The sequence below is a fragment of the Lissotriton helveticus genome, chromosome 8 (genome assembly GCF_964261635.1).
Source record: "Lissotriton helveticus chromosome 8, aLisHel1.1, whole genome shotgun sequence".
Lineage (NCBI taxonomy): Eukaryota > Metazoa > Chordata > Amphibia > Caudata > Salamandridae > Lissotriton > Lissotriton helveticus.
The window spans coordinates 3,860,138-3,874,543 of NC_136069.1; the positions used below are offsets into that span (position 1 = coordinate 3,860,138).

Here is a 14,406-nt window from a genome sequence, read left to right on the forward strand (position 1 = left end):
CGGTGCCTGAGAGGGGAGGACGAGGAGTGCGTGCTTGGCGCATCCTTGCCGGTAAATCAGTCAGGTCCATACATTGAAGGAAAGGTAGAAGGAAATGATGTCACCTTTCTATTGGACACTGGTGCTACCCGTTCTACTGTGAGAACAGCAGACGTTCGAAACCTACCCCTCTCGGGAGAAGCGATCCAAGTAGTGCGTGTTTCTAATAAGTAAATTAGTACCCCAGTTACAGAACCAATGGAAGCTAGAATAGGCAATTTTAAAGAAATGCACAGATTTGTTGTGTTCGATTCTAGTCCCGTAAATCTGCTAGGCAGGGATTTGTTGTGTAAAATGAATTGCACAATCTTTTGCTCACCAAGTGGTGTAGAAATTCAGACACCAGATGAAGATGGAATTTATAAATTAATGTTGGCCAAAAAAGGAAACTGAAAAGAGAGAACTGACTTTAGACGACATACCCAGTGAGCTACAGCATACAGTAAATCCAGTTGTGTGGGATTTCACAGGAAAAGATGTAGGATTAATGGCAAACGTAGATCCGATAAAAGTACTAGATGCAATTTTTCCAAACACTAAGCAGTACAAAATAAGCCCAGAAATAAAAGCAGGTGTTGAAGCAGAAATAAAACAATTAGTTGAAACAGGTATTTTACAAGAAGTAATGAGCAGTCTATGTAATTCACCAATGATTGGCATAAAGAAACCAAGTGGAAAGTACAGGGTCGTACAAGACCTTCGGAAAATTAATAAGATTATTGTTCCATGCTGTCCAGTTGTGCCAAACCCTGCAGTGATTCTGTATCAGATACCGTGGGGAGCTGGATGGTTTACTGTTATAGACTTATGTCACGCATTTTTCTCGATTCCACTACACCCAAATAGCAAATTTCTTTTTTCTTTTGAATTCAACAGGCATGTCTATGTTTGGAATCGCGTTCCTCAGGGGTATACAGAAAGCCCCTCAATCTTTAACCAGATTTTGAAAAAGTGTTTTGAATCTTTGGTGCTGCCCGGAAAATCAGTCTTGGTGCAATATATAGACGACCTGCTGGTGGCGTCTAAGGCTCGAAATGACTGTGTTGTTGACACCATTGCCTTACTAAATCATTTAGGTGAAGGAGGACATAAAGTGTCACCTGAAAAGCTGAAAGTTTGCACCACATCAGTGAAATATCTGGGGGACCAGAGAGAGAGAGGTGTCAGAAGAGTTACCGCAGAAAGAATCAGAATAATCAAAAACATGAATCTACCTCAAACTCAAAAAGAGCTCAGAATGTTTCTTGGAGTTGTAGGTTACTGCAGGCAGTGGATTGTGGGATCTGCAGTCTTAGCAAAGTCCTTGATACAGATGACAAAGAAAAGAGCAAAAGACCCAGTAGACTGGGATGAAGAAAGCATGACTGCTTTTTTAAAATTACGAGAATGCCTGTGTACAGCTCCAGCATTAGGGATGCCTGACTATTCAAAAGAATTCGCAATGTTCTGTGACACATGAGACAACTGTGCACTTTCAGTTTTGACCCAAGTTCATGGTTTGATGAGACGTCCTGTGGCCTATTTTTCGTCCACACTGGATCCAGTGGCATCTGCATTGCCAGGACGTCTGAAAGCAGTGGCTGCAACGTGCATGAGTCTTGAGCAAAGTGAGTCCATTGTTATGAGACATCGTGTAACTGTGTATGTTCCACATGCAGTTGTAATTTTACTAACAAGAACAAAGACCCAATATTTGACTCCTAGTCGGTTAACCAAATATGAGTGAATTCTTGTAGGTGCAGGAAATGTGACCATAGCAAGATGTAACATTTTGAACCCAGCAACACTGCTACCTGATTCTCACTTTGCAAAAGTGAAGGGAGAAGTCGAACATGATTGTATCGACTTGACTGAATACAGTACTAAACCACGACGAGACATAAGAGATGAACCTTTAATAAATCCAGAATACGAATTGTTTGTAGATGGCTCATGCATGAGACATGAGGAAGGAGGATTGAGTGCAGCCTACGCAGTGCATACGCTTGGAGGTCCAATTGAAGTATCCTATTTACCTGAAATTAAGTCTGCACAAATAGCCGAATTAGTTGCATTGACAAAAGCTTGCAAATTTGGGAAAAATTGGAGAGTGACCATATACACCGACAGCCAACACTGGTCTGAAGAAACCCACAACAAAGGAGCGACCCTAGATGCCATCATTGCCCACCAAGACATAATCATGGTCGACAACATCCTCCCAGTCGACTGGTCGGACCATCACATGATTCTATTCCACATCAACCAAAGACTCCTATCCCTGCCCCCTGCTCAAGATCCCCCCAAATGGGCAAGAAATCTAAACCAGATCCCCTTGGAGGTTATGGAAGAGAGACTCAAGTTCCTCCTAGCCAATGACAACGATCTCTCCACTAACGACCTCACCTTGCTCTATACCGCGAAGTTAGAAACCCTCCTGGACCAACTAGTACCCCTGAAACTTAAAAAAAAGCGAACCATCCCATCAAGATCCTTGTTCGACTCAGACACCAATGAAAAAAGGAGACAACTTAGAGCCGCAGAAAGACGCTGGAGGAACCTGCCCTCCATGTACCACTGTGACAAACTCAGAAACATCCGGAAGAAATATAATAATCACATCAAAAACAAAAAATCTATGTTCTTCTGCTCCGCTCTCGAGACCGCAAAAAACAGACCTAAGGAACTTTTCAATATCATTCGACAGCAAACATCCAAACCAGATACTTCCCTGGAGCTGGCCTCTAAAGAACGATACGACAACTTTGCCAACTTCTTTGAAGATAAGATCTCCAAGATCGATCACTCCCTGGCCACCAACCACTCCCTCCCCCGCCACAGCAAACAAGATGGGGTGCTGGACAACGCCCCCCCTCCCTCTACTAATCCCAGGTCACTCTTTCAGCCCATTCTTGAAGAAGAGATAGTCAAACTTATCACCACCTCCAAACCATCTTCTCACACCCTTGACCCCCTCCCTGCTCAACTCTTTAAAAAACTGAAACTCTCCCTTGCCCCACTGTGGTGCAGGATTATAAACAGCTCCCTAAAAAGTGGAGAAGTCCCAGACTGTTTGAAAGTGGGACAAGTCACCCCAATACTAAAAAAACCAGGCCTGGACAAAAATGACTTAAACAACTTTAGACCCGTCTCTAACCTTCCTCTCCTCTTCAAAATCCTAGAAAAATGTGTACTCAACCAACTAACTCGGCACTTGGACAATACCAGTCTCCTAGACTCTCATCAATCGGGATTCAGGAAAGGGTGCAGCACAGAAACTGCAATCATCAAAGTAATTGATGACCTACTCAATTCTCTGGACTCAGACCATTGTTCCCTCCACATTCTCCTAGACCTATCGGCGGCATTTGATACGGTCGATCACATTCTTCTCCTCAAAGCTCTGGAAGAAAGGGCTGGGCTCGACGACGTGGTCCTTAACTGGTTCTCCTCATTCCTAAACAATCGCTCACAAAGAATCAAAATCAGAAGCTATGAATCGGACCTACACCCAGTCACAAGGGGAGTACCCCAAGGCTCAGTGCTCTCCCCCCAACTCTTTAACATCTACATGGAACCCCTCACCACCCTACTCAGGAAAGCCAACATGCCCTTCCACCTCTACGCTAACGATGCACAACTCGACCTAGAAATTTCCTCTTCTAAAGATATCCATAGACTTAATGAAACACTAAAGGAAGTCCAACGGTGGCTGTCAGGTAACCACTTAAAACTCAACCCGGACAATACTGAGTTACTTCTTATCTCGAACAAAGAAGAAAACCCACAAATGAACGAATGGCTAAAAGAAATTGATGCGCTCAATGGAAACCTTTCCTTGGCTGACTCCGTTAAATCATTAGGCATCACTCTAGACTCTAAACTTGATTTGACCAAACACATCATGATTTCAGCCAAGAGTGCCTTCCTCAACCTGAAACTTCTAAACAAAATTAAACCTTTCATTCCATCCAAAGATCTCAAACAAGCCACCCAAGCATTGGTTTTGTCACGACTGGACTATGGAAATGCAATCCTCTCGGGAATACCCAAAACTCACCTTGCTCCTCTGAAAACAACCCTAAATGCGGCTGCCAGAATGGTCACTGGAATAAAGAAATTTGATCACATTTCTCCAGCACTAAAAGACCTTAAGTGGCTACCTATTGAAATGCGGGCGAACTTTAGAACAGCCTGCCTCACCCATAAAGCCCTTCACACAGGCAAACCAGAATATCTGGCAGCCAAACTCAGAAAAGCAGGTCAGAACAGGACTCTCAGAAGCTCTAACACCCTACTTCTTATCCCGCTCAAAGCACGAAAACAAAAAACATTGGCCAGATCCTTTGCCGGAAATGCTCCCAAATATGGAACTCTATCCCCCCCCACATCAGATCTATTCCTTACTTCCCGAAATTCAAAAGTCAACTCAAAATCCTTTTCCTCGACCGCTCCCTATCGAACAGATAGGAACCGCTAGGAGTGTTCAAAGTGCCTTTACTCTCTTTTCGATGCGGATGGCCATCTATACTCTGATTCATATCCTGAACGCCTCGCTGATTGTACTGTATTTGCTGTCTTTTGCACTGCTCTATACTTGTTGTAAAGCGCTCCGATACCTTCCGGTCTGGCTAGCGCTATACAAAACTTCTTAAATAAAAAAAAATTAAGGGGTTGTCCATGACTTTGGCCAACTTTGGCTGCAGAGGGAGTTTCTGACTTCTTCGGATACTCCTATTAAAAATGGCCAATATGTAAAAGATTTACTTGATGCAATAAAACTGCCAAAAGAAGTGGCTGTGGTCAAGTGTGCTACTCACCGATCGGGCAATGACAAAGTGACAGCTGGTAACCGATATGCTGACCAAATAGCCCAACATTGTACTAAATTCAGAGTTGCAGTAAACAAGAACGTTTAGATAAATGGAAACAGCTGCCAACTTATGGTGCTTGAAGGCGTGAGTACGTGGGAAGAACTGAGAGATTTGCAGAATGAAACAGAGCAGAAAGAAAGAGAGGAGTGGGTAAAAATAAGTTGTCAAAGAAGGGCTGAAGATGGCATCATTGTGTACCTTGATAGTAGACCGGTGTTATCAGACTGTATGCTTGCTCCTAAGGCTAGGATGTACCACGGAGATTCTCATTTGGGGCGGGCTGCCACGATCAGATTGTTCAGACAGACTTTGTTTAATACAAAATTCAGGAACATAACAGAGGCTCTTTGCCATAGGTGTCTAATTTGTCAACAAATGAATCCTGGAAAGAAAACAGTAGTGGTACCAGGAAAGATTGGAAAGGCAGAATGCCCATTCATAAGATTGCAGATTGATTTCATTCAGTTACCCCCTTGTAGAGGCCTAAAATACGTCCTTGTCATTGTCTGCCTGTTTTCAAAACGGGTGGAAGCCTACCCGACCAAAAGAAACAATAGCATCCCTGTAGCTAAACTCTTACTTTGAGAGCTTAACCCTCGTTTCAGTTTTCCAGTAACGATTGAATCAGACCGAGGCCTTCATTTTAATAATGAAATAATTGGCCTAATTTGTGAAGCATTCAACATTAAGCAAAAGCTGCACTGTGCATACCGCCCAGAGGCTTCTGGAGTAATAGAACAACTCAATGGCACAATAAAGTCAAGATTGGGAAATGTATGAGTCTACCCGATTAGAGTGGCCTGATGCTTTACCTCTTGTTCTGATGGGACTCAGAAGTATTCCAGATCGGAACACCGGCCTGAGTCCTCATGAAATTCTCATGGGACGAGCAATGAGGCAAGCATGGGTACCAGGACACAAGGTGATAAGTATATCTGATGGTTTTGTGCTAGAGTACTGCAAAGAACTGGCTGACCAAGTGCGTTCTATCTCTCACCAGGTTGGGGAAGACGCAGTCGCCAGACAAGCAACTGCTGCACATGCCCTAAACCCAGATGACTGGGTAGTGTTAAAGAAACACACTCGGAAATCTTGCCTTGCACCGAGGTGGGGAAAACCATGTCAAGTAATTTTGGTTACCACCACAGCTGTAAAGTGCGCAGGAGTTCCACACTGGATTCATGCCAGTCGCACGAAAAAAGTGACTGAACCTGAAGAAACTGAAGCTGAAGGTTGTGCAGCCGAGGGGTCTCAAAATATCGATCCTGAAGTAGCTGAAGAGTAACAACCAAGCACTAGTCAGGAGGATTGGATTCCAGTAGTCGATATACCTGAAGAATATGTAAGAACCAGAAGTCAAACTTATTTAGATAGAGTGATAGTGAGGATGAGACAGGTTTAAGAAGAACGTACTCAGGTCACAGAAATCAAAGTCAGTAGTGACTCGGAGGATGAACAGATAAGGAAAGATCAGAATACTCAGACAATCGATACCCCACCAACAACTCTTGAGTCTGGGGAGGGACAGACAGGTACTAGGGCGAGAGTTCAGGCGGAAAAAAATCAAGGGTTCGAAGAGCCTGAGCAGGACCAGATAGGTATAGAAAAAAGTGTTCAGGAAGAAGAAGGCAAACTAAATCAAAGTCAAAGTCAAACTCAGCAAACACCTGAACAAGGCCAGATCAGTAACCAGGCAGAAGAAACAGAAATAAGACCTGGTCCTAGTCAGATAGAGAGGGATACAGAAGACAGCATTGAAATAGATGTGCCACAACTGAATGAAAATAAGAGAGCACTTGAAGAAGGACAGAGCACAGTGCCAGCTAAACAGCTTAAAAAGGAGATAAGTGGTCTAGGTTTGTGAAAAGACTGACATTTCGCCTAAAAACAGTAAACGAAGAACCCGAACAAGTTAATGAAGTAACAAGTCAAACTGGACAAACTTCAGTGTAACTAAGAAGGAGGAGTCCAAGACTGAAAAAGTTGAATAACAAATTCAAAGGCCCTGAATGGACTTGCGTAATTCTTGAAGATTTAGAAAACTTAGAAATAAGTGACGAAAGTGATGATGAATTAATTGCTGATCAAGCCGACGAAGAAGTGAGGCCAACTTGAAAAGAAAACACAGGATAAAAAGACTGTGTAAAAGTTACAAAAAGGGGTGAAGTCCCCTTCAGTCAAAATGTCTGATCGTACTGCTAATGTTAACCCGAAAATAAATTGTCTAAAGACATGTTGTAGAGTATGCATATGTAGTGTAGTAATAATACTTATAGTATGGATAGGACTGACAGTAGCTATTCCGTACATAATGAGTAGAAATACGCAGAATGAGACAAATGTACCTGATACAATAGATACACCACGAAAGATAGACACACATGAAAGAGCACTTAGCATTAAGCAACAGAAAAGTGATTTAGAAGCATCAGATGAGGAAGAATTACACTATGGTAGAATTAGAAATATAACTCATTTAAATGTCTTTGCTAACCTATTAGTACATTACGTAGAAGCCATGGAGATAAGTGATTGTTACGTCTGTATGAAATTACCCACTTCTGTAGCCGAGGGTGTTACTTACCATTATTTGCCCCTGACATATGGCATTTCCTGTAGCATTTTAGCTAGTTTATTTTATAAGAGAGGAGCTTTGCAGTATTACTATTCTAATTCAGATGTGATATTTTCTGAACTTCCTACCCGTAGTAACCTGAATCCTGTACATACTAAGAGTGATGTAACACGTTATATGGGTGAATATTTTCTAACAATAGGTACAATAGATATAGCTGAGGCACACAAGAATAATTTAAAATGCATTTTACATGAAAAAGAGAAGATATTTTTGAATTTAGTTGAGAAAAGGAGGCAGGATTTCCAAAGAAAAGCCAAAGAACATAAAAACAAGGTTCCTAAATGGGGTGAAAATATAGCGATTACCTCAAATGGCAGGACTCATGCTGCTATGTTGCTGGATTTTGAAAAGAAAGGGAAACTTTGTCTCAATAGAGAGAGAACGAGTTATTATAACAATATATTCAGTGGTTTCAGTGAGTGTGAACACAATTACTAGGTAATTGGGGGTTGGGGTTTCAAAGATGGAACTGAACCAGTTTTTCTTACATTTGTGGGAACAAAGCATATTTTAAATTGCCTGACCACTGGTATGGGAGCTGCTATTTTTGAATAGTTTTCCCAAAGGTATGTCATGTGGGTAATAACACTGGAAGCAATGAAGAAGCAAATGGATTGACAAGATATAAAAGAGCTAGTTTTGCTGAAATTGTAGGTGACATATTTAGTGCATTGATACCTTCAGTGGGAGTGGTTCTGAATACTCAAAGAATTTGCAAATTGTCTACAGTGGTGGATCTCTTATCGACTGACACTGCTGTAGGATTTCTGATGATCAATACCGAACTGGTTGCGATCAGATCAATGGTTTTACAAAATAGACTTGCTCTTGGTACATTATTAGCAAAAGAGGGCGGAGTCTGTAGAATGTTGAAAGCACAACATTGTTGCACTTACATACCAGACAAAAGTGTGGAAATTAAAAGGTAAGTAAAGAATATTACACAATTGGAAAGAGAACTCAAACCACTGGAGGTTGATAGTGCATGGAAGAGACTGACAGATGGTCTCTCCTCTATAGGTAGTTGGCTTTCTAAAAGTAGGAAAAAGTTTCGTAGGTAAAATACTGATGCCAATGGTGGGAATAGCCCTGACGATTTTAGGGATAATGATCTGTTGCAAATGTCGTAAGCACAAAAAGTCTTACACAGTGAATCAAAGAGGAAAGAAAAGAAATATTGATGAAATTGAGTTAGAAGAGATGAATGGAAATATATACAAGAAAGGGAAAGCATTTCACAATCATATTGAAAAGAGACCAAAGAGAAAGTTTGAAGAAATTGAGTTGGGTGAACTGTGAAAGTTGGCATCTGTTTCATTAATTGGTGATGATATAAAATATCATCAAAGAGGGGATTGATGGAGCGAGAATTCGCATGAAAAGCGACTTGCTTGTATTCAAGAACCTCAAATAACTCGTAATGTACTAACTAACATGTTTTGTCTATTAATATCGCATTACACAACACAAACGCTTGTATTAATATGGCTGCTGCTACGCGGGATTTTCTATTGCGCATGCGTCTGTCACACTCACGTGACATGACGTATTCTATGCTTTGGAGGGAATCTTTCGCTTCTGCGCATTAGAGCTAATATGGCTGATTTGTATACTCACATGCACGAAGCTTTCACTGCTGTTTTTGCTAAGCTGTTCGTTCTGCTTAACCCATAACGCAGTAGTTTAAATAAAATAATGGGAATAGAGTAGAGATACATGGTATACAGTGCATTCATTTATTCTGTGTTCTAAAACTGTTTCTTTTCCATTTCATGTTACACTGCGAAAACTGGCCCGACTTGTAACGCTGTACTCCATCTTTGTTGAAACTGCGACTGCGCAAAGTCTCAAGTCTCTGGAACTGTAGCCAATGAGCTGACTGTCTAGAAGATGCTCCTGGGAACATGAACTCATGAACTCAAATTTTTACAAAGTTATAACAATGTATTTGCCAATAGAACATCCATTATTGGGTGGAATAAAGATGTCATGAGAACCTAAATTTGATGGTCGGGAACGTAAATTTGAATGAGACGGTAAAAGTCTAAATTTTGGTGTGGTGTGACGACCTCTCCTCCTCTTTTGACCAATCGAAATTGGGGATTCTTACACTTGCAACATTGGGGGGTGGTACACTGCCCTGGAAAATAGTATAACTAGAGTAGGTCGAGAGCAGAGGTGCGGCGGAGCACTCTGTCAGAAGATTCGCTGACCCAATCGTGGTCCGGGGAAGCTGAGGTGCTGGCGAAGCACTTTGATGGTGAATTCGAGAACTCAATCAGGGTTCTGACTGTTAGCTGCAGAGAGGGAGTAGCGCAGGCATTGCAACTGAACTGCGGGTGCCGGTCTTAACCTTTGGTGGTCCTGTCCTGATCCAAATCTGGTTTTCCTGTCCTGATTCTGAATCTGCATCTTCTGGCCTACTGGCAACTGCAACTTTTGAGGTTTTCTGTCCATTAACTGACCCGTGGCCAGGGTTGGTCTTCACACCATTCTAGGTAAATATAAATCTGTGTGGGTTCGTCATTGTATTGTTCCCTCCTCTTTACCTTTCCTACCGTTAAAGCTTTGATTACATATGTTCCCTTTTCTTACCCTCCCTTTTGTTAAATGCTCAAAATTATTTGATTGCATATTATGTTCTCTTTTCTTACCCTCCCTTCATGATCACTGATGATTGCATTTTTATGTTCCTTTTTCTTACCCTCCCTATTGCTAAATGCTTAATGACTGTTTAATTCACATCTTGCATAGTTACATTCGGATTCGGATTTTCATTATTGAGAGTCTTTTGGAGTTCAATCTTTGGATCATGACCATTTAAGAAATTTAGATAAAGAGTTTGAACCTTTCCAGAGTCTGTGGTTATTATACGAGTGCAAATGTTATTTTTGCTAGCTATCTTCAATCTAACACCCTGATCTAATAGGTTTACAGGTACCAGCGACAAGGATTGGTAAGTCAATGGTGTAGAACCTAGTAGGTAAAAATAACTGGTAGTAGAGCGAGGGTTACCTGATTAAGTTATATGTTGTTATTGAATTGTGGGCCCAGGTGAGTATTGGTAAAAAATATAGTCAGGCGACCTGCGCGCTCTATCACTGTGTTTAAGTCTTTGGCAGCTTGGCACAAAAGAACCAGGCGTAACTTACAGGCAATGTGAAAAATATTTCTGCAGCACTTTAATCCGTAATAAAGTGAAAACAGAACACAAGCAAAATCCCAACCCAAATTAGGAAAATAAAGTACATTTTAATAAATAAATGAAAACCAAAATAACAAAAATCCAATCACTAAAACCTGAGATATGCAAATTTGAAGATTTGACTGAAAACAGTGGCAAAAAACACAAAGTGCCAAAAAAGTTCAGGCCGACTGCGATGGAGCACAGGCCGGCTACAAGGACCAAGTAAGGCCCATTGAACAAAGCACCTTAAATCCCGGCTGCAAAGTGAGGCAGAGTCCCGCGGCAAGGATGCGTCACAAAGCAGAGGCGTGTGAGGTCCGGGCAATGAGACATGTCACGCAATGGCAGTTCTGGGAAGCGACGTAAGGCGATGCAAAGTCCTTGCATGGAGAAGCCTAGCGTGACAACGGTTTTGATAGGGTGCTGTAGGCAATGCACAGTCCTTGCGTGGAGATGTGTTGCGCAGCTGCGGCTATGAGGGGCTGCGATGGGTTACGCATCAGTTCTGCTGGGGGGTTCCACGGCGCAGCGGAGGTTATGCATCAGTTCTGCTGGTCCACAGATGGGCTGGCAAAGCACTTTCAAGCCCACTTCCAAGGGTCCAGGACTGGGGGGGCACCGCTTGGGAAGGCAGGAATCACAGCTGGCAGAGTCCAGGTGCTAGGTTCAAGGTTGTTGGAGCCTCTTATGTCCCTGAAGCTCTCATCAGAAGGCCAGCCAAGTAGCCCTTGGAGTCACTCTGGAAACCTGGGTTGAGAGATGCAGTTAAAGCACCTCTCACCCAGGCAGAGGGCAGAAGGTCAGCAATCCAGCAGGGCAGCAGTCCAGCAGAGTGGCAGTCCTTTCGGCAGCACAACAGTCATTCCTCCTGGCAGAGTTTTCCACAGGTCCCGAAGTGTACTGAAGAGCTGGGGTATGAGGGCCACTATTTATCCTTGGTGCAAGCTTTGCAGTAAGAGAAGTTTATAAAAGCTTCCATCCCCTGGGGTGTTTGGAATATCCTATCACTCAGTCCTGGCCTCATAGTCTGGGGTCCCAAAATGAATGAATGAATGAATGAAGGGACTGAAGCGCAACCAGCTGTTCCAATAGGCGCGTTCTGGCACTAGTTGCAGGTCTAAGAAAGCAGAACGACTAGCAATCCCTGTCTACTAAAACAGAGATAAAATGCACAACTCTTTCAAAAGAGGAGTTTTTAGATGGGCTTTGAACATAGCCTCTGATGACATGTTCCGAAGATAATCAGGAAGCAATTTTCACAGTTGAAGGTGCCAGAGAGGTAAAGGCCCTGCCTCCAGCTCTGGGTTTATATATTCTTGGGATACATAGAAGATTTTGGTGGGTAGACAGTACATTTCTGTGGGGTTGTTGTCTTTGAAGCTTGTCTTGAATATAGGCCGGGCATGTCAAAATCACAGCCCCAAAAGTAAATAAAAGTGCTATAAAAGTTATTCTTTGGGTAATAGGAAGCCAGTGAAGTGTTTTCAGCCCCTTTCAGATTGAAGTGTGTTATGGAATATTCAGCACAAGGCGAGCTACAGCGTTCTGCACCCGTTGTAATCTGTTTACAAGCCTTTGAGGGGCCCCAAATACCATCTCTGATTTAGTCGAGTTCAGGAGGAGGCAGCTCTTATGCCTTCATTCTGCCACTGCCACGAGACAGCCTTAAAAGTTGGCTATCACAAGTTGTCCAAGTCTTGAAAGGCAAACATTAATTGGGTATTGTCCGCGTACGATATGGCATTAAAACCCCAGGCTTGTGCCACAGTAGCAAGGGGCAATATGGATGTTAAATAAAGTGGGGCTATAGTCCTATGGTACTCTGCAGTTTACCTCCTTTAAATTCTGAGGTGTAGGGGGATAGATGAACTGCGTGCTGTCTGCCCACAAGGAAATAATTTATCCAGCTTCAGACAATGATGCTATGCCAATCTTTTCCAGTTGCATCAGTAAGATTTCATGAGAAACCACATCAAAGGTGGGCGACAGATCAAGCCAGACTGAAACAGGTTTTTTTATAACTAGAGTCCAGCTCAGTTTTAATAAACTCTGTCACTTCTAGAAGAGCGTATTCAGTAGTTAAGCTGCATGAAACCTGGACTGGGAGGGGGGCAGACAGTTATTCTCGACAATAAATTTGGTGATTTGACCCTTGACCCCAGATTCTATTGTCTAAATTTAAATCATAACTGTAGGAAGATTCTATCGACACAATTATTACTGTAAGAAGTAACACTGATGTTTATTTTGAAAATAACAAACAAATGATGCCATAACAAACTAAGCAGCGGTACAGACAAACAAACAAACAAAATACATCAAAGTGAGCACTAACCGCCTCCATAGAGTTGAAACGTTGCTTCTTTGCTGGTTTTCTGTCCTTCCTGCTCTGCTGCTTTCTCTGCAGAAAGGTGAACCGGAAGTGAAGACGTAGCTTCCGTGTTGACAGGCAGCGTCCTCAGCGTCGGCTACCGCCACTGACCCGGAAGTGGAAACGTGCCCTTTCTGTTCAGTGGGCGGTGATGTCTGCTGGCTCTGCCGCCAGTGACCCGGAAGTGAAACTACGGCATGTTTTGTTAGTAGGAACCGCCCTCTGCTGCCAGTGACCCGGAAGTGAAACTACGGCATGTTTTGTTAGCAGGCACCGCCCTCTGCCGTCAGTGACCCGGAAGGAAGGCAGTGGCTTCCTGTTTGGCTGCACCGCCCTGCGCTGGTGCTGTCTCTGCCGCCAGTGACCCGGAAGTGACCCCTCCGTGTGTTGTCATCTCTGCTCTCAGACCCTGAGGCTCCGAGTCTGACCCGAGGGCAGAGGAGGCCCCGGGGCCCGCGGCCCCTCATCAGCCCCCGGGGGCCACCAAGGGGCCCTTCGAGGACCGGTCCTAACTCAAGGTCAGTTCAGGACACGGGGGAGATGAGGCCTAGCGGCCAGAGCTGCAGCCGGGGGGGGGGCTCGAGTCCCGGCGCCGCCTCGGCCCCTGTGATCGTGGGCACATCCGCTGATCTCCCCCAGGACCGGGTCAGGGAGGAGACGAGGCCATGAACCCCCTGAAGGGAGCGGGCTCGCGGGATGGAGGCTCGGGGGCCCCTGCTTTGTAATGCAGGATAAATACCCCCAGGACCCCCCCTGCAGCAGGTAACGAACTCGGAGCTTTGTTCTTACTTTAGAAGTGGCCCCCCCCCTGGCCCCAGCATCTCAGGTCTGGGGAAGACTTGTACCTTTTACTGCAGAAACCAACCGGGCTTCATTGGGAATCCCTGACCTCTGAGCCCCCTCTGGTGACGCCTGAGCCCCCTCTGGTGACCTCTGTGCCCCCCCCTCTGGTGACCCTTGGTGACCTCTGGGCCCCTTGTGTGCCCCCTCTGGTGACCCTTGTGTCCCCTTTGGTGACCTCTGTGCCCCCCCTCTGGTGACCTCTGTGCCTCCCCCCTCTGGTGACCCTTGGTGACCTCTGGGCCCCTTGTGTGCCCCCTCTGGTGACCCTTGTGTCCCCTTTGGTGATCTCTGTGCGCCCCCTCTGGTGACCTCTGTGCCCCCCCTCTGGTGACCCTTGGTGACCTCTGGGCCCCTTGTGTGCCCCCTCTGGTGACCCTTGTGTCCCCTTTGGTGACCTCTGTGCCCCCCCTCTGGTGACCTCTGTGCCTCCCCCCTCCGGTGACCCTTGGTGACCTCTGGGCCCCTTGTGTGCCCC

At 44.3% G+C, this 14,406-nt stretch overlaps 2 protein-coding genes across 2 annotated transcripts in view; one reads left to right on the forward strand and one right to left on the reverse strand.

The window, feature by feature from the left end:
- The window catches only part of LOC144772199 (uncharacterized), a 501,761-nt gene extending 488,639 nt beyond the window's left edge, over positions 1 to 13,122 (reverse strand). The window contains exon 1 of the mRNA XM_078656337.1: positions 13,053 to 13,122. The gene's annotated coding sequence lies outside the window, so the exon portion shown is untranslated. The remainder of the gene's footprint in view (positions 1 to 13,052) is intronic.
- The window catches only part of LOC144772200 (uncharacterized), a 486,273-nt gene that overhangs the window by 441,482 nt on the left and 30,385 nt on the right, over positions 1 to 14,406 (forward strand).